Genomic DNA, 24444 nt, shown 5'->3' with positions numbered 1-24444 from the left:
CCACGTACTGGGGCTGTAACATTTGCAGATCAAGCCTATTGCATTAGCTTAGGCCTGATGTTACAATAATAATAATAAAAAAAACAAACTGCAAATTTTCTAAAGATGCTTTTAGGCATACTTTTCCTCAGATTGAGACCATGTCTTCATCAAATAATAGTATTGTTATTATTTGTAATTTGAGGGGAGGCAGATATAGATAATGGGGAATTACAGTCTCCCCTGTCTCTGCAAACCACCCAGAGGTGCCATGATATTAAGTGTTTAAGACAAAAAGTCATGTATGAAGAGCACTGGACAAAGCCGAGAGGCTGGGCTCTCGACCTGACTTGACAGCTGTGTGACTCAGGGAAAAGAATTTAACTTCTCTGCACTTCAGTTTTTCCATCTATAAAATGAAAAGATGGTGGGTGTGATCTTTGATGGTTCTTCAAACTATACATTTCAGAGTCTAGGGCCCAATTCTTACCACCAGCTAGAAAAGCCAGTCTGGACTATCGCAAAGGACTTCTCCTGCAGAATGGAACTGTTCCTTCTATTCCAAGGGTCTTGAGTTCTAGAATCCCAGGCCAAAGCTCATAGCACACTGGCCGTAGACGAACCTCCATTCTGATTCTAAAGCATCAACAGGGTTCCATCCTCTCTCTGGGGACCTGAATTTCCTGCTCCCTCCAATCCAGCTACCGTATTTATGAAAGGAAGGCCCCTAGGGAGGACGGAGGGAGCACAAGCCAGAGAAGATCCCTGCTCCCATAAGGCTGGCGTGCTCACTCTGGGGAGTCAGGCAGTAAACAAGGATGCAGTGCCTCTGTGCAGATTAGAAAAAGGGGCCTCTTCCTCAAGACACATTACTTCTGTCTGTTAGAAAATTGTTGCAATATACCGATTTTATTAAAATAGATGCTTTATTGCCATCCAGAGATATGTAATAAATATACAAATCTACGATGTTAAGAGCTCAGCTGCTAACCAAAAGGTCGGCAGTTGGAATCCACCAGGCACTCCTTGGAAACCCTAAGGGACAGTTCTACTCTGCCCTCTCAGTCGCTATGAGTCAGAATCAACTTGACGGCATCAGGTTTCAAGTATGATGTCCTAGATGTGTTTATGCCCCTTTGGCTGGGGTGCCCTGGTGCAGTGCACAACCTGCCCAACTGTATGCGGTAGCCATTCTCCCAACTTCTTCTGGACACCTCTTCACAGTCCACAGCCCTGGTCTGCATCTCTGGCTGAAGCCTGGTGTGGGTAACTGATCACCCCACCCCCATCTAGCTGATGGACCTCAGACGCAGAATGGTGTCTTTCTTGAGTTCTTATCTGTCTTCCTCTAGAGTGAGACTTAAAGGAAACATTGCCTGTGAGAAGCCTTTGAAGTGTCAAAGGGCTCTTCGCAAAGGTGTCATAATATTATGCAAGCACATTAAAGCTGGCATGATCTCACGGCGTTCACTAAGCTGATGGTCCTGCGCTCATGCAGCCGGCCACCCAGAAGTGCATCGCTGTCAGGGCTGTGGCTGCCCTTGGAAGGGACATCCCCAGAGGCACACCCAGGACTTCCTGGCAGCCATGATGGTCACTGTACCATCTGAACTTTCTTGGCACAGTCACTGGAGCGGTTCCTGCACCCAGCTAGGCTTCTGGTGCTCCAGCTGTTTGGGGGGGCCGGGGGCCGATTAGACACCACCGGAAGTTGTCCCATTCTCCCTTTCCACAAGACTTTGGCGCTGAGCGTGGTTGATGGGTCTCAGCGTGGCTTGTGGCGGCGAGATGGGGTGGAGATGAAGGCTCAGCAGTTCCTCTGGTGCTGGCATCTCTGGCAGGAATGAGGATTCAGGGATCCCAGGGCTCCAGGCTCTGCAGAGATCATTCTGTGAATTCTGGAGCATTTGCACAATTTCTCAGAGTCTAATGGAGATTCACTTCTAAAAAATTAACCATTGAAGCCCATGGAGTACACTTCTACACCGCCGAACAGGAGGTTGCCATGAGTCAGAATCAACTCCAAAGTTTCATGCAAACTGTGTATTTACTGCCAACAAGGGGACTTGGGCCGACTGATACTTTGCATTGGTCTGGAATGCTATCAGCTGGACTTGGTGACATTGATTCTCCTGGGATGGTCAGAAGCTACCTGAATAGCAGGACTCTTGCTAGAGCTAACTTTTTTAAATAGGAAAGCAATTAGTATATCCTAAGTGCATTTTGCTTGGTAGAAAAGCAACTTTCGAAATGTAGACCACCCCACTGCTCCACGGGAGGAAGAGCTGGTGATCTGCTCCTATAAAGATTAAACCCATTGCCGTTTAGTCAATTCCAACTCATAGCAACCCTATAAGACAGAATAGAACTGTCCCATAGGGTTTCCATAGAGTAGCTGGTGGATTTGAACTGCTGACCTTTTGGTTAACAGCCAAATACTTAACCACTGTGCCACCCGGGCTCCCCTAGAAAACCCTGTGAGTAGGAATTGACTCGATGGCATCCAACAACAACAACAGGGTGTAGCAAAATAATTTAAAGGGTTCTTGAGGGGGGAGGGAAGCCCTTCACTTCATTTAATAAATGTCTTCGAGCAGTCCCTGTGTGCCAGGCCTTGTCCTTGGTGCTGGGGACAGAGACACATGGACAGAGAAGGTCCCTGCTCCCATTGAGCTGATGTGCTCACTCTGGGGAGACAGACGGTAAATAAGGAAACAAAAGGGACCCTCCTTAGGCACTTAATAAATGGTGGGTAATAATGGCAATATAGATGTCCCCCAAAAGGGGATTGGTGTAATATATTTTAGCACACTCACACTTTGGACTTTGACATAGCCATAACAAACACAGCTCTGGAGGAATATAATGACACAGAAACGTGTCCATGGTTCACTCGTTCATTCAACAAATCCTAGTTGAGCACCTACTCTGGGCCAGGCACTGCCATGGGCTCCGGAGACAAAGCAGAGAGAAGCAGAGGCAAGGGCTGGCAAGCTCCTGAAAGTCTAGAACTTACATTCCAGCAGTGGAGACAATTAAGTGGAAAAATACCAAACAGGAAAAGGTCGGTTGGAGACAAGAAAACAAGGTGATATGCTAGAGACTGCCTGGGAGCGGCAAGGAGGCTGCTATGGCCTGAGGGGCCAGGAAAGGCCTCTCGGGGAAGGTGAGGCTGGAGCTAAGACCTGACCAAGGAGGCCAGTAGGCAAAGGCTTGGAATCATGCATTTGCTTATCTTTCAAGGAGCAAGGAAAGGAAGAGGAAGAACTGCATAGGCCTAGGCCTGGTAGGCCAGGGCTTTGCAGAAAGACCAGCAACTCAGTGGTAGAACTCTTGCCTTCCATGCAGGAGACCTGGGTCCCATTACCAGCCAAAGCACCTCATGTGCAGCCACCACCCATCTGTTAGTCTCCCAGTGAAGGCTTGCACGTTGCTACATTACTGAACAGGTTTCAAGGCAGTTTCCAGTCTAAGATGGACTAGGAGGAAAGGCCTGGTGACCTACGTCCAAAAAGCAGCCAGTGAAAACCCTGTGGGTCACAACAGTCCATTTGTAACTGATCAAGGGGATGACACAGCACTGGGCGGTGTTTTGTCCTATTGTGCATGGGGCCGCCACGAGTCAGCAGCCAATTTGATGGTAGCTAACAACAACAGCTATTCGTTACTGACAGATGGGGAAACAGGTGATGTGACCTGTCTTGGGTCACACAGGATGTCGGTGGCAAAGCCAGGGTAGAAGCCTGGGGCCTGGGCTCCCTGTACAGTGCCTTCCATACCGTGTGTCGCCTGCCGCTCTCAATAAATGGGTTAAGTTCCTCCTTGTCTGGACCTACGGGCCAACCAAAGGGTGTTTCTCCCCATCAGGTAGAGCCCAGAGAATATTGGAAATTCTGCCATGTGCACAGTGCTGTGCCCAGAGCCAGAGAGAGTGTAACAGATCAAGCCAACAGGCTTCCAGACACCACGCCCAGAAATGAAAGCAGCGATGCTAGAAAGCCTGAATAGGATACAGTTCCCCACTATGATGGCAGCAGGAAGTGGGGCTTAGGGGGTTCCCAGGAGGAGGGGTCACTGGGGGCCCATCTGGGAGATTGAACTCACATTTATTCACAGAGAACTTCCCAGCCCCCAGCCCCTGCTATGGGGAGCCCTGGAAGGAGGCAGTTCTGGCCCATCTGTCTGGGGGTATCCCAGACCTTCAAAGTGGCCCCAGCCCATCGCTGTTGAAGCCACAGGAATTATATGGGACCAGCCTCGCCCCTGCTCAGCTCTGCTCATTGTTGCTCTGCCACCCCTACAGGCTTTGATCTCCTGGCTTGGTCCACTCTGAGGTCTCTTGCTGTGATGCCCTGGGATTGGTCTCTCCCTGTATGGCAGCCCAAATCTGGCCTCCTGCTTGCTGGGGTGTGGCAGCAGGACCCATCTGGGGCCCGGGGGGAGGTAACGAGGAAGAAAATTTAACTTCGGGCCAGGTTTGGGAGGCTTTGCCGACTGGGTCAGCTGGGCATTTGCACTTTGATGGGCAGAGGAGGTGTGCCACCCCTTCTCTGGCCATCTGTGTGGCACATAAGGTCCAGTGAAGGCAGTTGTGGGCAGTGGTCAGAAGCCCAGGCTCTGGGTGGGAGGCCCTGGGTTCACGTTCCAGAATAAGCCGTTTCCTTCCTGGCTGACATTGGTCTTGTTACTTATGCACTCTCTGCCTCAGTTTGCTCATCTGTAAAATGGAAGTAATGATAGTCATCACTTCTTGTGGTTGTTGTGAGGTTTAAATAAAGTAATATATGCAGGGGTAGATGACCCAGCAAGCAGTGTGCTGAAACCCATGTGAAACTGGTCACTACAGATGAGTAAGTAAGCACAAGCAAGCCCATACTTAACTTGTTTACTGGGCCATCTGCCCCTGTCAGGGATTGTAAATTTGAAAAGAGGCTTTGGTCCTGCAGGAAGGTGCTGTGGGATTGAGAGAGAGACAGCTGCCAGCCATATCTAGAAGCAAAATCTTTGATGTGGTGAAAAAGCGTGTAATTGTTCACTACAGATGATCTGGTAAGCAAAGTAAGCTCCACGCTTACCTTGCCTATTGGATAATCCACCCCTGAATATATGTGAAAGTGGCTGGCTTGTTATAATTGCTCTAGACCAGAGCTGTCATTGATGTTAAAGTCTCAGCTGACTTGGGGAGGAATTGGAGTGAGCCCTTTGGAAGCCCTGATATAATAGTTCTTGAATGCCTTTCCTGCCTTCCACATGCCAGGGGCCTAACCCCCTCTCTCTTGCATTCATGCTTTCGTCCACTCCTACGTCGCCTGATTCAGGCTGCCTCTAACGGCCTCTGAGGGACTGCCACCGATTCCTCCTTCAGCTTCCTGCTCCAGCCTTTGTCTTCCCCATCTCCTCCCACTCACAGCTGCCAGATGGACCTTCCAACCCTTCTCAAAGTTCTCAATGGCTCCCAGAGACTGCAGAGGAAAGAGCCATCTCCATAGTCCTTAATGTAAGACCCTCTGCAATCTGATCTTTGCCTTACTTTTCAGCCTTATATTCCATAAAGTCCGAGCCTGTGTTTGAACCCGAATTCCACTCTAACTGAGCTGTGAAACCTTGGAATATGCATATACCCTCTATGAGCCTTGATTTTCTTATCTGTAAAATGGACATAATTATACTTGCCTTATCAACATCACAAGGCTATCTGAGGATCAGATAAGGTCGTAGATAAGTATGCTGTTTGTAGCCTGGACCATACGCTATGGTTTCCTGCCTCTAGGTCCTTGTTCAAGCCATTCCCTCCACCTGGAGAACCTTCTTTCCCTCAGTTACCTTTGCCCAGATGGGTACATCATCCAAAGCCCAGTGCAAATGTCTTGTCCTCTGTGAAGCCTGCTCTGATTACTCTGCCTGAAGTGATCTCTTCCTGCTCATATTTCTGCTCTCATGTTGCTTACATCTCTTTCTAACACCTGCGATTTCATCATTTAATACACGTCTTCCTTTATCTGCTTATCTCCTTCCTTAGACTGAGCTTCTGGAGGGCAGGACCTGTCCCTGAGTCAGCTCTGTTTCCTCCAGAGCCCCTCATACCCCACACACAATAGTGCTTGATGAGTACTTGATAAAAGGATGGGTGAGTGGATGGATGGATGGATGGATGGATGGATGGATGGATGGATGGATGGATGGATGGATGGATGGATGGGCGGGTGGGCGGGTGGACGGATGGATTTGTGTAGAGTGATGCTACACTAAAGCCAAGGAGATAAGCCTGATTCCTGATCCCTCCTGGGCCTGTTTCATGGCCGTAGATGGTTGTGTCTAACTGAAACAGGTATATCCCATACATGGGCCATGTGCTCGCAAACAGGATGGCCCCAGAGTGCCTATACTTAAAAAGCTTAGGGGCAGAAATAAGGTTGTGAACTTGGTCTAGGGGGCTTGTCTGGAAGCCATGTTATGCAGAGTAAGCACATGTTTAAAAAAATTATACCTTCACTGGGGATTTGGGGTGGGGTTGGCCTGGCCACACAATTAAACCGTGGGGTCATTGCAATACCTCACCCCTTTTTTTTTTTTTTTTACTGGGAGCAGTGATGGTTCAGTGGTAGAATTCCTGCCTTTCACGCAGGAAACCTTGGTTCGATTCCTGCCAAGTCGTCTCAAGTGCAGCCACCATTCATCTGCCAGTGGAGGCTTGCATGTTAATATGATGCTGAACAGGTTTCAGCAGAGCTTCCAGACTAAGACAGACTAAGAAAAAAGGCCTGGTGATCTATTTCCAAAAATCAGCCAGTGAAGAGCCTATGGATCACAACAGTTGGCTCCCATTGTGCACGGGGTTGCCTTGAGTTGGGGGTGAATTCAATGGTAGCTAATAACAACAACACTGGAGGGAAGCCTCCGAAAGTGCCTTGGGGAGGTGTGGTGGGGGAAGAGTGGGGATGCATGGGATCTGGGGAAGTGACTCCTGGTGGCCTGAACTGTGTGCACACCCAGAAGCACCTGGTTTATTATCAGGGACTAAGACACACGAAAGGACAAAGGACTCTGGGGACATTTGTGACCCATCTGCTTTCTCTCCATGTTGAGCCCAGGCATTGCATGCTCAGCAGTTCTCAGATCTGTCTCTCTGCCTTCTCACGAGCCCCTCCTCAACAACTCCCCCAATGTAATATTCTAGGGGCACACATTCCTCAGGCAAGGCTGAATCCTAACTATTTTAATGCCTGATATCTATCTCCGTATGGATTTTTGTTTTATCATGAGGCCACTGGAAAGTTTTTTGATATCTCTTTGAAACAGATGTCAGCAAAGGCTTCCAGCACAGATCAAGGGTAGGTTAAGGCCTTTGAGATGGGTCTGAATGTCCCTTTAACATTGTTCGATCTAATACCCTAATATACCTCAAGTCATTACCCTGTTTTTACAAGAAGCTCTGAACCATATGTTCGGGAACTAATTAAACATACAAATCAAGCTCTGGGATCAGGTGGAGCCCAGTTTAAATATCTTAACCTTTTATGATTTTCTCAACTTAGAGAAAATTCAAAACACATTCAGAAGTTGTAGAAAAGGAACCAATGAGGAATTTACTGGCTAGCGTCTTTTCTTGATGTTGGGATCATTTCTTTACAAGCCTGGCCTGGATTCCTGGGGAAATCCTCCTTGCTCACAACTTCACAGGAAATGTAGACACTTGCCAGCCTGGGGGGCTCAAAGGGGGCACACCTGGCTTTACCTTCCACCTATAGCTTCTTCTAGCCCCTGCCCAGATGTCTCCCGTTGGCCAGATGGAAGGGGGAAAAGAAGGGGCCTCTGAACGCCAAGGTTTTATCTTCCTTTTAAATAGAATAAAGTATGGCCTGAGCTGGTGTGAAACCTTCCCACAGGGTTTGGGGGAGCAGTTGTGGGGCTTCAGGGCAGGGGCTGAGATGTAATTGCATGGACCCAGCCTAGCCCCATATGGTCTGCAGGTGGCTGGGAGAGAAAGCGAGGCCATGACGGGCACCCCTCTTTTCCATGCCAATTTGATTCTGGTAGTGGGGAGTTGGGGATGGGGTGGTGGGTGGCTATCAGTCTTCTCACCTACATCAGGTAAAGGAGCTGCTTGATCTATAAGATGTGTTTAAAATATATGTGATTATCAAATCTAGTTGATTGATAACAAAGCTTATGGTCTTTCAATTGCTCATTCAGTGTACCTTTATTGGGCACTTACCGTATGCCAGGTCCTGTTCTAGGTACTAGGAATCCAGTAAGCAAGAGAGGCACTGTCTTTATATGGACATGAAGCTGCCCTGATGCAGGTGCTCCATCAGTGTCCCAAGCCTGGAATGGGTCTCTAAAACCCTCTCAACGTTCTTAAAACCACTAAAACTTTAGCATAAGGCTGCCAGATAAAACACAGGACACCCAGTTAAATTCAAATTTCAGATAAAATGCAAACTAAACTCAGTGTCATCAAGTCGGTTCCGATACATGGTGATCCCATATGTTACAGAGTAGACCTGAGCTTCATAGGGGCTTTTTTGGGTTTTTATGGAAGCATAATGCCAGGACTTTCTTCTGTGGTGGCACTCAGTGTGTTTGAACTGCTGACCTTTCAGTTAGCAGTTGAGTGCAAACTGTTTGCACTTCCCTGGGACCTAAGTTTCAGATAAACAAGGAATAATTGTTTAGTTTAAGTATGTCCCAAATATTGCGTGAGATATCCTAAATTATTTGTTTATCTGAAGTTCAAATTTAACTGAGTGTCCTATATTCTTAATCTGTAAAATCTTGCAACACTGCTTTAGAAAAAGACATCAATGGATGGGAGTGGTGTCTTAGTCTTGGGTAGCAATACTAATTTTGCAGGAAGGCAACCAGAAAACAACCTTGTACCAGACCCCTTTGGTTATGGTATTTCATTAAAACCTCAACACAAATAACACCGGTAAAGAATGTGCTCCTTAGAACAGTCAACTATATGAGACCAAAAGGCCAATATTTGCCCAGAACCAAAGATGAGAAGGCAGGGAGGGACAAGGAAACTGGATGACTGGGAACAGAGAAACCAGGGAGGAAATGGGAAGAGCACTGACTCATGGCGGGGATTGCAACCAACGTCATGGGACAATTAGTGTAAGGACCATTGATTGGAAAGCAAATTTGCTACGTAAACTTTCACCTAAAGTACAATAAAATGTTCAAAATAATTAAATAAAACCTAAAAACAAGCAGAAAAAGATAACCTCATCACGACTCCAGGAAGTAGGTTCTATTATCATCCCCATTTTGCCTATGGGAGAACAGAAGCTCAGAGAGGTTAAGTGACTGGCCCGAGGTGACCCAGCTAGACTCTGAAGCCCATGTTCTTCCATGGCACCCCAGCGCCAACCTGCTGGCTATCTTGCCAGCATCCCTATTTTCTTAGCTTGCCCTGGCTTCTCTCAGCTTCTTTCCCTCTTTTTCCAAGAGTGTTCAAGGAGAGATTCACTCTCATCAGATCAATGTCACTGCCATAATGAAAACCACCACCCAAGCCCGTGAAGGACGAGATCTGTCAAACTGTAATGAGAATGGTTCCGATTATGCAAAAAGCAACCTCATGCTTATTCTAATGTTACAAGTAAATATAAAACATTTAGAAATACTTGGCCTGGGCTTTTTTTTTTTTTCAAGTACAGATGTCTGACTCCTTGCCAGTTTGTTATTAAAAATGCTACGGTGGTTTGGGTACAAAGATTGCTGTAAAAATAAAAGCTGATGCGCGTCGAGCACTCATTTCGACTTTGCAGGGAAGTCGGCAACGGTGAGGCCAGAGCAGATGGTGGCTAATGGTGGCTCTCGAGCTGGCACCCCAACATTCCTGGCTGTGTCCCTACCCTGCCAAAAACCCTGCAGGAGATTCCCATCGCACCTCAAATTCGACATTAACCTCTGAGTCTCTCCAGCCCCACCTGCTCCCACTCTCGCCCTCTCCTGTGTCTTCTCTGATTCACTGAGCATTTGCACTTGCTGCGTCCCTGCCTGGAGTGCTTGTCCCGAGCGCGTGGCTCCTCATTATTCATCCTCAGACAGTCTCAGCCCAGCTTCTCTGATGTGGCTGTCCTTCTCCTGCCTCCGGTCACTCTCTAGCATGTTACTCTGCCATTGACTCTATTTCCCTTAAAAAACCAAATCAAACCAAACCCATTGCCATGGAGTCAGTTCGACTCATAGTGACCCTATAAGCTCTCTGAAATTGTCTTGTTAACTTTTCATCTTTCCCCACCAGAAGGTAAAGCCTGTGAGGGCTGGGACCCTGTCTGTCTTGTTTACAGTGGTGTCCCCAGCACCCAGAGCAGCACTGGGCACAGAGTAGTTGCTCACGAAGTATCTGTTGAATGAATTAATGAAACTACCAAAGCACACGGAGTTTGGCATTTCATTGCCCACTCCGGGGCCATAAGCCAGAGGGAGAGTGGTGCCTTCTACAAATTTTAATCAACTCATGGAAAATACCAAAACTTGAGAGAATCTTGACCCTCTGGAAGCAATGATTTTGAGTCCAACAGGAATTTCCAGGATAGTGCTCCAAATTGCAGCAATGGAAAATGCTTTAATTGGCTGTAACATCTGCCTATGTGTAGAAGGAGAAGTGCATAACGGATAAAAACTGAGGGGGTTCAAATGCACCAACGTAAATATTGTCACCTTAATTACCTTCATAAGGAATCCCCGGGTGGCACAAGTGGCTAAGGACTTGGCTACTAACCAAAAGTTTGGTGGTTCGAATCCACCCAGAGGCACCCTGGAAGAAAGACCTCAAGTCTACTTCTGAAAGGCTACAGCCGTCGAAAGCCCTATGGAGCTCAGTTCTGCTCTGATGCACGTGGAGTTGCTGTGAGTTGGAATGGACTCGGTGGCAATTGTTTTGTTAATTATCTTCATATTTCAGGCAAATGTGCTGATATGATCAGAAGAATTTGAGGGCATGGAAGGGAAGCGCTTCCTGGAGGCTCTGCTCCTTAGTTTGACATTCAAGTCTCTCTATACACTTGCTTCACTGTCCCCTCATTTCTTCTCCCACCTCCTTATGCAGCCTGAATTGCTGGTTGCAGCATCCTGGTCTCCGCGTGCTTCCCTGGTCTGTACCTTGACTCTGACTGTGCCCTCTTCTTAGACTGCCCTCCTAGCTGTGCATATACAAAGCCTACTCCCATTCAGGGGCCTGGTTCCAAGATCACCTTCTCAAATATTCTATCATATCCACCCCCAACCCCACCCCACCCGCCCTTGGCAGTGGCTTTGACCTCCTCTGAACTCATTCGGCATTTTTTTCCTTTTTTTATTGTCCTCTTCACATTCTACTTGATATCAAAGTTGACTTCAAGCTCCTTAAGGACAGGAACCGTGCCTCAGTTTCATGTTCTCTGCCGCCACTTGCACGGTGACTTTTGTCAAGAAATGAGTGAATGATATTTCTTGGGCACCTGCAGCCTCAAGTCTTTAGCTCTGCTCAATAATGATGCAGTGTCAGGAAGCTATGGCTGAGCAGAGTGCACAACTTTGCCTTCCTCCTCCCCAAGACATGAGGGAGAAGTGGCATGACTCACAGAGCAGGCAGTCTAAACCAGTGTCTACCCAACCGCACATGTCCAGATGAAGGGTCCAGCAGATGAAACATTCAGCAAACAGACTGAAGTTTCCCTTTTCCATTCAGATGTTTTCCTGTTGGGTGGCCAGAAGCCTGAAAAGGCAGAATTTCTGAGCCCTCTACAAACCTCTCCTGTTCCCAACTTTCCCAAATGTTTTATTCCAAAACTCTGTCCAAACAACGCCGACAAAATCCACCAAGAAACTCAGGAGCTAACCCTAAATACATAAGTCCAAGAATCAAGGATCCGAATGGAAACAAATACAAATACCTTATTTTTGCCAGGTAATGTTGTCAAATGTCTGAGCATGCAAACTTATTTCTCTCTTGTGGGTTGTCAATGGAGCATGCATCTCACACGGGATCCAAATTCACTTACAAAAAGTTGGTAAACAGTTTTGGAGAATCTCACACATATCAAGCCAAGGATCCTCTTTTCTGCATGATCCAGGAGGTTTGGAAATGTTCTCTGAGCAATGTGGTTTCAAAACAAGGCCCGCTGCAAGCTTTTGATCTGTCTAGGGTAGTATGTGTGCATAGACCACACTGGTGAAACGACCAGCTAAATTTAAACACTCCCCTCACGTACAGGGTCTGGATTTATTATTTTGTTTTTGGACACACACGTCTTTTACATTTCTGCATGTATAACCCACGGACAGGTAAAGTAGGAGCCTTGTGATGTTTCCAAGGCTAACACCCAAGTGCAGCCTTGGTGGCTTACATGCCATTGTCACAGCTTCAGCAAGCGATCACTGTGAGAGGGTGAGCTAGTAAAAACATTTCCCTGAACTCATCACAGACTACAACAGAAGGAAACATTCCGTCACTGGGAAGTGACACTAATATATTCTATTAGAATGGCTTATCATGTTCAAGAGCATATTAAAAAGAAATGTTTGGAGAGGGGATGCCATAGCGTGGTGTGATGGATTGAGAATTCCTAATTTGGAAAAAATGCACCAAGACAACATGACTGATGTGAATGACCTACTTTACTTTATAAGAAAGTATGAGTTGCCCCGGGCCCATGGGTACACATATTTGGAAAAAGTTGCTTTTTTCCACATTAAGTTTTTATTAACATTTTCAAAAGAGCAGAAACACCATAGAAGGATATAAGTTGCAACTTGTCAATGCAGATGTGTCTGTAGTCATTCGCTGCTGAGAAGAACTTCTCCCTTGCTGGAAGGGTTTCTGAATTGAGCAAGTTTCTTGCCAAGACAGCACCTGACGGGGGGTGGGGGGGGTATGACACCTTTTTCCCTGATAAGAAATGACAGGGAAGAGGTGTTTTTGTTGAAAGCACAAACAGGTCTTCTGCTCCTTGTAGGTAGCAATCTCTAAGAATGATTAAGACACCATGGTGCTCCCTGGCCACCTTTCTGCTGGAGGGGACAAAGGACGGAGGCTGAGTTAACCCACTCCTTTCTACCTTTGATGATGGAGCCCAAAGCTGGGCCCGAAGCCTCACCACCAGATACAGCTGTTGCTCTGGAAGTCAGAAGTCTTGGGCTGACCTTGGGCGACAGAAGGAGTAGCAGCTGAAGGTCTGCCAGAGGGTTGACGGCTGACAAACTCTTCCGTGGCCTTTAAAATGATGCTGCCAGTGAGTTTAAGAATTTAAATGCCTGTGTTACAATGTTTACTAAAGGAAGTGTGATGTAAAGAAAAAAATATGTGTTCAAAAGTAGAGGGGGGAGAGTCAATTGGTACAAGCTTTCTGGTGGGCAATTTGTCAATGCGTATAGAAAAAGCCATAGAATTCTGTCAACCTTTAGACCCAGCAATTCCGTGTCTAGAAATGTATCCTAAAGAAAGAATCATGAACATGCACACAGATTTAGCTAAATAAGATGTTTACCATAAAAATTATTTACAACATTGAGAAATGGACTCTATCTAAATGTCTGAATTTAGGAGATTGCTTAAATAAATTTACACAGTTACTGCAGTCATTAAAATGATAATATAGAAGAATAATGTGGCCCAAAGGTTTATAGTATTTTATTAAGTGGGAAAAGTGGGTTATAGAGCATTATGTATATTAAGGTGCTATTTTAAAAACTACACGTGTCTACTTACTGCAGCAGATATATGTATAATGTTACATATACTATAATGTATATTTTTTCAGTGACTTGAAGGATACTCACCAAAATGGTAAGAGTGATTTTTTCTGAACAGTAGGTTTTACGGGTACTTTTTGCTTCTTTTTATTTTCTATGATAGACATGCTTTAGTTTGGTAATAAAACCCAAAACCTGTTCCCATCGGGTCGATTCTGACTCAAAGCAACTCTATAGGACAGAGTAGAACTGCCCCATAGGGCTTCCAAGGAGCAGCTGGTGGATTTGAACTGTCGATCTTTTGGTTAGCAGCCGTAGCTCTTAACTACTGCACCATCAGGACTCCACAGGAGTAGAAAATATTTATTAAATGGAAAATCCAAGAGACTCAACTAGTGTCTTAAAAGAGACAATAAGAGAGTTCACAAGGATTCCCAGACACTAATAGTTTTCTCATATAATAACAATAACAAGATAAAAATATAAAAGAAAGCAGAAATCACTCACAAAACTGAAAATGCTGTGACTAATCCATACAATCAATATTTAAGACCTGTTTTTAAGCCAGAGCTTTGAACTGGTTCATTCTGATTTAAACTCCTGCTGAGAATTTGCATTTCCACCCCCAGATATACTGAATCAGAATCTACATTTTAACACGATCCCCAGGTGATTCTTATGTATAATAAATTTTGAGACCCACTGCTCCACTAGTGGTTCTCAGAGCTGGTCCCTAACCAGCAGCATTAGCATCGCCTGGGAACTTGTTAGAAATGCAAATTCGCAGCAGGTGTTCAAACCGGAATGAACCGGTTTGAAGTCCTGTTTTAAACAGATACTGAAGCACTTCAAAGAAAATGTAAATTAAGTAAATGTACCCTGTTTCTGGTTCACAAGACTAAATATTGTAAAGATTCCAATTCTCCCCCAAATTAATTTATAAATTATAGGCAATTCCAATTGAATTTCTAATTTTAAAACTGCCAAATTAATTCTAAATATTATCTAGAATGATAATTATATGAGAACTGATAATTTTTATAAAAGGAGGAAAATGAGAGAAGGTTTGCCTTATTGAATTTGAAAAGATATTACAAAGCCACAGTAATTAAGCAATATGATGTTGTAGGAATATCAAATAGATTAAAAGAATAAAATAGAATGTGGAATAGAATAAAATAGGTTATGAAATAAAATGCATATGTGGGAATCTAGTGTGTAATAAAGGTTATATTTCCAGTTACTAGAGAAAGAATAGATGGTTTCATAAATAGTGTTGGAATAATTGGTCAACCATTCAGGGGTGGGGAAGTAGGCCTCCATCCCATGCCATAATCACAGAAAAAAATTCCAAATAGATTAAAAATGTACACTTTTTTTTTAAATTATAGAAGTTATAAGAGAGACTAAAGAATAACAGTTCCATAATGTTGAGGACAAGAAAGCTCTTTCTTGAAAAGAGAGAAACCACAGAATTCAGAAAGAAAAAAACTAACAATTTTGTTTGCATAAATATTTAAATCTTTGGTATGGGAACACACTATACATAAATGGCAAGCTAGGAGAAAAAAATGCAACTTGCAAGACAAGCAATAGATTAAGGGCCTTAATATGTAAAATGCTGTACTGAGATGAGAAAAAGATGATCACCCTGATAGAAAAATTAGAAGATACAAACAAGCTCTTTACAGGAGAAGAAATAAAAGCGGCCATTAAACATACAGAAATCTGTTCAACATTACAAATAATTTAAAATAAGAACAATAAAATAATATTTTCAATCACCACTATCAAAGTTTTAAAAGGAATGATCATGTTCAATGTATTGAGAAATACTTCTGATCCAGCCATTTAATTTCAGAGAATTAGCCCTGTGGAAACAGTCACAAAATGGTCCAATGGATGTTGGAAACTCTGCAGTTGGGTGACCCAACGAGGCCGTTCTGTGCACTGCGGAGAGCAGAGCCCAAGGCACGACTGTTCAGGGAAGAGGGCGAGCTGTAGCATAGTATACCCGAGGCCGTCCTAATTGCTGCTGAGCAGCGTACACACCCATTTGAACACTTCGAAGAATTTTTACAGTAGACTATCAGTGGGGGGAGGAGGAGAGAGACACTGTCACTTTTACCTTTTTCTCTTCTGTCACGCTCAAAAGTTTTACAACCATGTGTCACTTTTGTAATAAAAATATTGCAAATCTGACAAACCTACCCAGAGAGGTGGAGTAACTTGCCCAAGGTTAGACAGCTTTTGAGGGCTAGAAGGAGCTGGGTCTCCTGATGCCCAGGCTCCCCGTCACCCCCAAAGAGCCCTTTCTTCCTGCTCAGGAACCTCTGGGGACCAAGGAATAGGATTTCCCTCAAAACTGAACTGGTTTATTGGATTCGTGACAACTCCATGTGTGTACAGTAGAGCTACTCTACAGGGTTTTCAAGGCTTTGATCTTTCAGAAGCAAATTGCCAGGCTTTCCTTCTGAGGCACCCCTGGGTGGGTTTGAACCACCAACCTTTTGGCTAATAGCGGAGTGCTTAACCATTTGCACTGCCCAGGAGCCCGTAAATGTCTTGCAAGAGCCACCTGCGGGGCTGTGGACCACCTCCTCCCCTAGGCACACTGGCTGGGTGGGGCCCACACCCAAGATGTAGGTTTAATAGGTTTCAGGGTGGGGCCTGACTTGGTAGTGATTTGGCTTCTCCAGCCCCAGTTCCAGGAGCTGCCCAGGTGGTAACAACTTGCCCACTTGCCTTGTGGATATACCTGTAGGCTCTGGATGGGCCCCTCCAGCCCACAAGTGGTGAGTGGGCCATGATTGGTGCCATGCTCAGCACACTAGGAAGCTTGCACAGCGGCCGAGGCAATACCATCCCAGGGCTGTTTGGGGCAGTGGGGGTGGGGAAGGTGGGGGAGGGCGGGGATCACAAAGGTGGGAAGCAGGAAGGTGCATCACTTCAAAGCGTCCGACAACCACATCCACTTACATTTCGAAGTGCTTTATAAGTTGCTTTTCCGCCCATCACCTCATTTGATCTTCAGAATCATCCTCCAAGTGATGAACAAGCATTATTATTCTTCCCATTTTACAGAAGAAACTGAGGGTCAAGAGGCTGAGCCGCTTGTCTGGTCACACAGCTAGGAGGTATGGAGAGAAAATGAGCGTTTTGGTCTCTGTGTGGTGCTAATTCTCTGCTCTGGCCACTCTCCTCCTCCCCTTCTCTTCTGGGTAAACGCCCGCCCACCCCCAGACCATGGAAGCAATTCCCCTTGCTGAAGATTGGCCTTGCCAAGGGCGTCGTGGAGTTTTCTGCCACAGTAAAGGATGGCTTCTCAGTGTCTAGTATACCTGAGCCTCTTGCAGCCAGTTTCTGCTCCTTGGTGGACAAAGACTGGCGGGACTAATTCTCTGCAGATCCCAGAGAAAAGCACAGATCTGGGAGTTCTCTGACTGAGGGTATTTTCTTGTCCAGGAAAGGCTTTTAACCGTGAATGCCCTGCTCTGTAAGCCCCAAGTTTGATTTGTTCACGAGTGTGCTCCCAGAGTCTAGCACAGTGCCTGGCATACACAAAGTGCTCAGTATAAGTTTACTGAATCTGTTGACCGGTCGTAAGGACCCCGGGTCCCATCTCCAGTCCTCCTTGGGCTCACCCTGACCTAAGGTCGTGCCTTTCCCTGCTTTGAGACTCTTTTCCCTGATATAACATGGTGTGAGTTGGTCTCTAAGGACCCGAAGCCACCCAGCATGGCTGGAGCTCTACCAGCTTTATTTTCAGAGCAAAGGGGCTGGAGGAACAGAGACTGGCTTTCATCAAGAGCCCTAGAGAAGGAGCCCTATACTTCTGTCCTAAGTCCACCTTTCTAGCACCTTCACCAGCCTGATTTCCCTAATATTTTTGCCCAGTACGAACAGTGATTTAAACCAGGGACTTCATCTCTGGCTTTTCTGTGTGTCCCCAGCGCCCGGCACAGTGCCTCACAGGTGAACAAATACATGGATGGTGGTCTCCTCCCACAACAATTTGCCATAAGAAGAATCAGAAGTTTAGGACTGGAAAGAACTTTATAGGCTATTGGTCCAACTCAGTCCATTGGTGGCCTAGGAACAGCAAAGACTTGCCCAAGGTCACAAAGAGAGAGAGGCGGTAGAAGATCTGGGCAGGATTCGTGAGTTGGTGTCAGAGATGAGCCATAGCTTAGGTCAGCTCACTTGGCTGGAGTTGGTAAGCCACTTTTCACATACCAGAACCCCCACATTGGCTTCAGTTGAAGCTCAATTACTGCTGGGAGAGGCGTGATGCTCTCATAATGAAGTCGTATCTATTGCAAAGATCCTTGAGGCTACTTAACTGTGAAATAATTACATGTGCCTCAAAACTGGGAGATCAAGGATTTTTATCCAACATCCCACGATGCTCAAAAGGTTTCACTATAAACTGCAGGTGGGGTGGGGAAAGCAGGATTTCTGAGCCAGAACACCATGTTTCAATTCCACCTTTTATGTTTTGGCATCCTCTCATCTATGTGTATATATCTCTGTACAGACATATTAATACAACACTAAAGGAGATTAAAAGGTTAACAATTGTCATCTGTAATCATATTGCCATAACTAAATCGTACCCACATGCATGTGTGTCCTTGTTTCATTACACAAACAACACACAAAGGAGTTCTCATTGTCAGAAATTAGACAAGAAAGAACTACGCACTGTAGTCAGTACAAGTGTGTCCCCCGCCACCTCTCCCGAAGCCACACTGTTGTTAGCCTGGTGTGTATCTTTCCAGAACTTTCCTTTGTGTTTACTATCTAAGTGTACACATGTAACTATATATTAGTGTGTAGATACTAATTATAGTGTATGAAAACAAACCAGTAGTTTTTATTTTAAACATTAATGGGATCATATTATATATTGTTCTGGAACTTTCTTTTTTGCCCCTTAATAGTATGTCTTGGAGATGGTTCCATGTTTCCACATACAAATAAAGACTCCTCCCCCCCCCACCTTTTAATAGCTGCATGGTTTTCTATAATATCTAAACACCACAATTTTTTTTAACCAATCCCCCAGTAAGGGGCATTTAGGTTATTTCCAATTTTTAAAAAATATTCCAAAGAGTGAGTATACATAGTTTTGTTCAGCCATAAGCTCTCTGCCTCTCTCAAGTGGCTGATGAGTCTATATGTCAGTGGAATGTCCTCTCCATGAGGGCAGAGATTTTGTGTTTTGCTCACTGCTATATCCCCTGGCTCATCATAACTGCACAATAAATACCTGTTGAAGAAATGATTGACCAGCAAGAAGAGGGCATAGCCAACATCCAAAAACCATGGTAACAATTAAGCCTTTAATTTACAAAGGATTCACACTCCTCAATCATGTTCTATCTTCAGAACAACTGTGTGTCCTGCCTTGCTGTTGCCTTGTTGGGAGCCGTCCAATCTATTTCAACACACAGTGAGACCATGTGACAAAGTGGAACTGCCCCATAGGGTTTTCCAGGCTATAATCTTTACAGGAACAGATCACCAGCTCTTTCTTCCATGGAGCACTGGGTGGGTTTGAACTGTCAACCTTTTGGTTAGCAGCCAAGTGGTTAACGATTGCACCATCGAGGCTCCTTCCTGCATTGTTAGTGCTCCAATTTACTGGTAAAATGTGGGCCTAAGTCAGTGCTTAGGAGTCAGACAGACAAGGGTTCAAATACTTACTCTGTTACATACTAAGTGTGTGTCTTTGGAGAGTTTGTATAACCTCCATGAGCCTCAATTTTTTTTTATCTGTAAAACACTGATACACATCCCTCCTCTCAAAGGGTTTTATGACAAGTACATGTGGTAATATGTGTAAATTACCCGACATGTAGTAAGCACTTAATAAAGGGTTGTTTCGGTTCCTGTCCCTTACACGGTTCATTCTTCCTCCCTACCTGCCTAGGGTCAATCACCAACCGCCTGCCCACCGTATTTTACTGCCTAACAATTGCTGAAATATCTTACTGTTTCTCCTAAACACTCTATTGACACATCAGTCTTCCTCTACCCACAGGGATTTCTTGGGAAGACACCCAGGAAATATTTCCTTGCCTTTGGGTCATCTATATATAAGCTTCAGTAGCTTTTTCCTGAGCATCAGGAGAAAAAAAAAAAAAAACACGTAGATTTTATGTCTGAGCACTTATATTAAATAATAGTTGTCTAGTTAGTTTCCCAACTAGACCATGAGGGCAAGGACCATAATTTACTACTGTAAACTGCTAATCCTGTTAATAACAGTCAATTGCAATTTCCTTATACATGGTAAGTGCTCAATGTATATTGGATGAATAGTCCCTAAATACTATAAATACCTGCTTTTCAGTGGTCCTGGGAGCCCTGCTGGCACAGTGGTTAAGAGCTTGGCTGTTAATCAGAGTCAGCAGTTTGAATCCACCAGCTGCTCCTTGGGAACCCTATGGTGACTTTCCTCTCTGTCCTGTAGGGTCACTGTAAGTCCGAATCGACTTGATGGCAACGGGTACTGACCATACTTTTAAGGGCACAGTGCCTCTTAACCCACTCTGCCTTTAAGACAGCAACTAAGCCATCCTTAGCCAGCTTCGCCATCTGGTGGCCGATGGGGGAATTGGTCTTTCCTTCTTCCCTGGCGTTCGAATTTATGCTTTTTCCTCTCACTACCGGGTCAACTCTACCTCTGACAGTCCTTCTCTTTTTAATTTTCTTCCCGTTTCCCTCTGGAATTACACGTATTTCCCAAATTCAGCTCCTTTATTTTATCTGAAAGTCTAAAAGCATCAAACAGCCAATCCTAATCTTGACTGGTAAATCCAACTGCAATGCTCTTATAGCGGTGAAAAGGAAAGGCATTTGTTTTGAAGTGAATCAGGCCTATAGCCATTGCCCTCTAAAGTATCCCATGACCCTTTCAGAGTCTCTCTAAAGGTCTTCATTTAATTCCTTATTCCATAATTCTCTCTGCTTAAAAATTTGTTTTCCTTGCCTGTATTATTAGTTTCAACTCATAGTGAACCCACGTACAACAGAACAAAACACTGCCTGGTCCTGCTCCATCCTCACAATTGTTGCTATGTTTTGAGCCCATTGTTGCAGCCACTGTGTCAACCCATCTTGTTGAAGATCTTTTTCTTTTTCGCTGACACTCTACTTTACTAAGTATGGTGTCCTTCTCCAGGGACCACTTGTCTGTCAGTTTGTCATACTGTGGTGGCTTTTGTGTTGCTGTAGTGCTGGAAGCTATGCCACTGGTATTTCAAATACCAGCAGGGTCATCTATGGTGCACAGGTTTCAGCAGAGTTTCCAGACTAAGATAGACTAGGAAGAAGGACCTGGTGGTCTACTTCTAAAAAAAAAAAAAAAATGGCCAGTGAAAACCTTCCCTTGCCTACCAACATTAATTTATATTTTCCTGTTTTAATTATGACAGCCTCCATTCATACCTATAAGATTTAATTGTACTCACTTATTTGCAAGATACTCTTCCTCTACTGAAAAACGGTAAGTTTTTTGGGGAAAGGGATCGTGGAATTTTTAATCTTTGAATCCCAAATGCCAACATAATGTTTGGCAGATAGCAGGTATGCTTGGGAGGAAAAGGGGTTATTGCTTTTCTCTCATTTTCTTCATGGCACACAACCACTACAAATCAAGTATACTTAGGTTCCTACCAAATTTTCAATTCTATATTTTCATAAGCAGACCTTTAATAGGTTTTTTTGGAGGAAAAACTGGAACCTTGACTGCCGTTCATAACATTAGTTCTAAGAGGGACAATGTTCTGATTCCCAACAGTGACTGAGAAAGAAATGGTTGGAACATAACCTGTTCGAAAGTTAAGGCCTTCTATCTTCCTTCCTGACTTGGGCATGAATTCTTATGAGGATTCATGGAACCTCCACCCTCATCAGGAAATACAGTGCCTCACTATTGACATGGTGGGGTAAGAGCACCAAAGAGGGGCAGTCTGGTAGATGGTGGGTCCCAGCAGGATCTTAAGCTTGTGTTACCCTTTTGAGAATCCATCCCTCTCAGCCTTCACTGCAGGCCTGCAAAGGACACTGACTACTAGAAGAGGCTGGTAGGGGGTGGAGGGGCGCATGCCCAGCATTCCTTTTTTCTGTAATGCTCCAGGTATAGTCTGTGGCTTGTCTTGGTTCAGCATCTCATGCTTTTAGCCCAGTTCTTTGCTTCTTCTCTTCCTCTCTAGTTCCGTCTTTTGCTATACTATCTGTCCAAGATTCTTTCCTTGCTTTCTTTTTCTTTATTGAAATATAAAAATTTACAGTACAGTGTACACGTCTTAAGTAGACAATGAGTTTTGACAATTGTATACACCCATATCATCATCACCCAAACCAAGATATAGAACATTTCTAACATTCCAGAAAGTTTCCTTGTGTACCTTTCTGGTCAACCCCTCTGCCAGAGATACCCACTGTTCTGCATTTGACATCCATTGATTAGTTTTGCCTGTTATGTTATATAAACAGAATCACACGCCCTGTGTCTTTTGTTTCTTTTATTTTTTTTATTCATAGAACAACAATAATAAAAATGTGTAGACATAATCTAATTTCTTCCATTTTCCCAGACGTCAAAATTAACATCCCAAAATGTTGTTAGTGGTAGTCTCTTGATATGGAGCATTTGGGTGATTATTTTTTTTACCCATCCCTGTCTAATATATACTTATACATATATATAGAGAGAGAGAGACAGAGAGGATCTTATGATAAGAAGGGGGAAAAATGATTTTTCCTGGGGGACATGGCTGCTGTGGAGCAAACAAGCAAGGTCCAGAGTGAGCGTGTCTCGTGTAGCCCCGACCATCTGAAGGCTGAGCAAGGACACCATTCCCTGGCAGCCTTGGTAGTGGGGACTTCATACACCACCACAAAGTCAAACCGCCTCCCTCCAGTCATTTCCCGCATGGATTCGTGGTCATTTCTTTGGAAATGGAACCATTTGACCAAAGGATTCTTCCTACCCCAAGTTTTCCCCTTGGGTCTTTCTTAGCAAGTTAAGCATTTGCGTTTTATTGATATGTGTAAGGCATCTAACAAAGCAAAACATACAACTGAAGGTTTTTTTTTTTTTTTTTACCAAATCTATACGCTCTAGTGTCTGGATATCTTTTGATCACAGATCAGGGGCACCTCATCGTTCTGTTTTCTCGATGGCCCTAGAATACAGATAGGTGCATACCTGGAGGAAAAATGAGTATAAGAGAGGCATACATGAAGAGAAAGTTTTGGCTTCTGAAATAATATTTGCAGGAACATTGAAAACATGAAAAAGAAAGCAACCTAGTAATTTTACAACAGCAAAGCCTAACTCTGTTGGTTAAATGGTCCCATATGTGGTATCTGCAAAGCTCGGAGGTTGGGAGTGGGCTGGTGCCAGGGCTCTGCTGTGGACTGGCTGGGCAGCCAAGCAAGCTATTTAATCTCACTGAGCCCATTCCAAGGAGCTCTGGTGATGCAGTCTTTAAGCACTCAGCTGTTAACCAAAAGGTCAGTGGTTGGAACCCACCAGTCACTCCACGGGAGAAAGATGTGGCAGTCTGCTTTCTTAAAGATTTACAGCCTCGGAAACCCTGTAGGGGCAGTTCTGCTCTGTCCTATAGGGTCTCCATGAGTTGCAGTTGACTAGACCGCAATGGGTTTTTAATGGGGGTGCCCATTTCTCCTCCCTAAAATGGGGGTAGTAATGGCAGTATCTCCACCCGACAGGGTTGGTGGGAGAAGCGAGTGAGGGGAGGTGTGAACAAGCTGTTTGTAAATCATACATGCTGCCAACATGCCAACTCTTTATTGTCCATTCCAGACATGGAATGAATGTTTTGGAGAGGGACATGGGATCCAGACTCTGTATCCTATGGTCATTGACTTTTTGTGTGATGAAAGAGTAAAGTATTATCTCTTTCCTCACCCTGTGGGCCTTGACTTCCTCACTGGGGAAAATAGGCCATTTGGACAGGAAATAAGAAGTGGGGAGGCAAGAAGAGAAGCTGCTGGAGTCAGGCAACTCTGAATTGGAATCCAGACTCACTCATTTACTAGCTGTGTGACCTTGGGTGAATTCCTTAACATCTCAGAGTCTCAGTATTCTCATCTGGGACATGGGAATAAACTTTAATTCCATTCAATTACTTCAGTGGGTTGCTGGAAGGACTGAAAGAGCTCCTTGTAAGAGGCACTAAGCACACACAGTACTTTGGGCAGGCACCATCCATGACTGAAATGTTCTGTCTCTCATGCCAGACACCCTGGTGGCAGATAAGCAATGAAATAGACACTGACATGTTCCCAGCACACCTGAGCCCCTTAAACCAGGATTATGGGGGCTCAAGCAATGGGCAGAAGTGTGGAACTGTGATGGCCACACCGCAAGAGTAGAGTTTTCCACCTCTTTTCACTTCTGGGCATGGTCACGATGGATCACCTGGATGGAGGAAAAGTCCCAGATGGACCAGATGTGCCCAGCCCATCTGGGAAGACCCACATCCACATGATCTGCACTGGGCTCCACTCCTCATCTGGACAACTTGACATCCTGAGCATGTTCGGACACCTCCCCACTCTCTGGGCTGGGAGAGTGAGGAGCAGACCTCAGTCCTCAGCAATTGGTTTATTTTTAGCAATGTAAAGACTTTCCTCTCTCTTCTCACCAAACTCATCTTCCAGATAGCTGGGAGGCCCATGAGGAAGGGAGGGCAAAGCCTGCACTTGATGTCCACAAAAACTTTTTGCCAAGACCAGGGA

The sequence above is a fragment of the Loxodonta africana genome, chromosome 16, assembly GCF_030014295.1.
Source record: "Loxodonta africana isolate mLoxAfr1 chromosome 16, mLoxAfr1.hap2, whole genome shotgun sequence".
In the NCBI taxonomy this organism is placed as follows: Eukaryota; Metazoa; Chordata; class Mammalia; order Proboscidea; family Elephantidae; genus Loxodonta; species Loxodonta africana.
Note: the sequence above shows the minus strand (reverse complement) of the source record.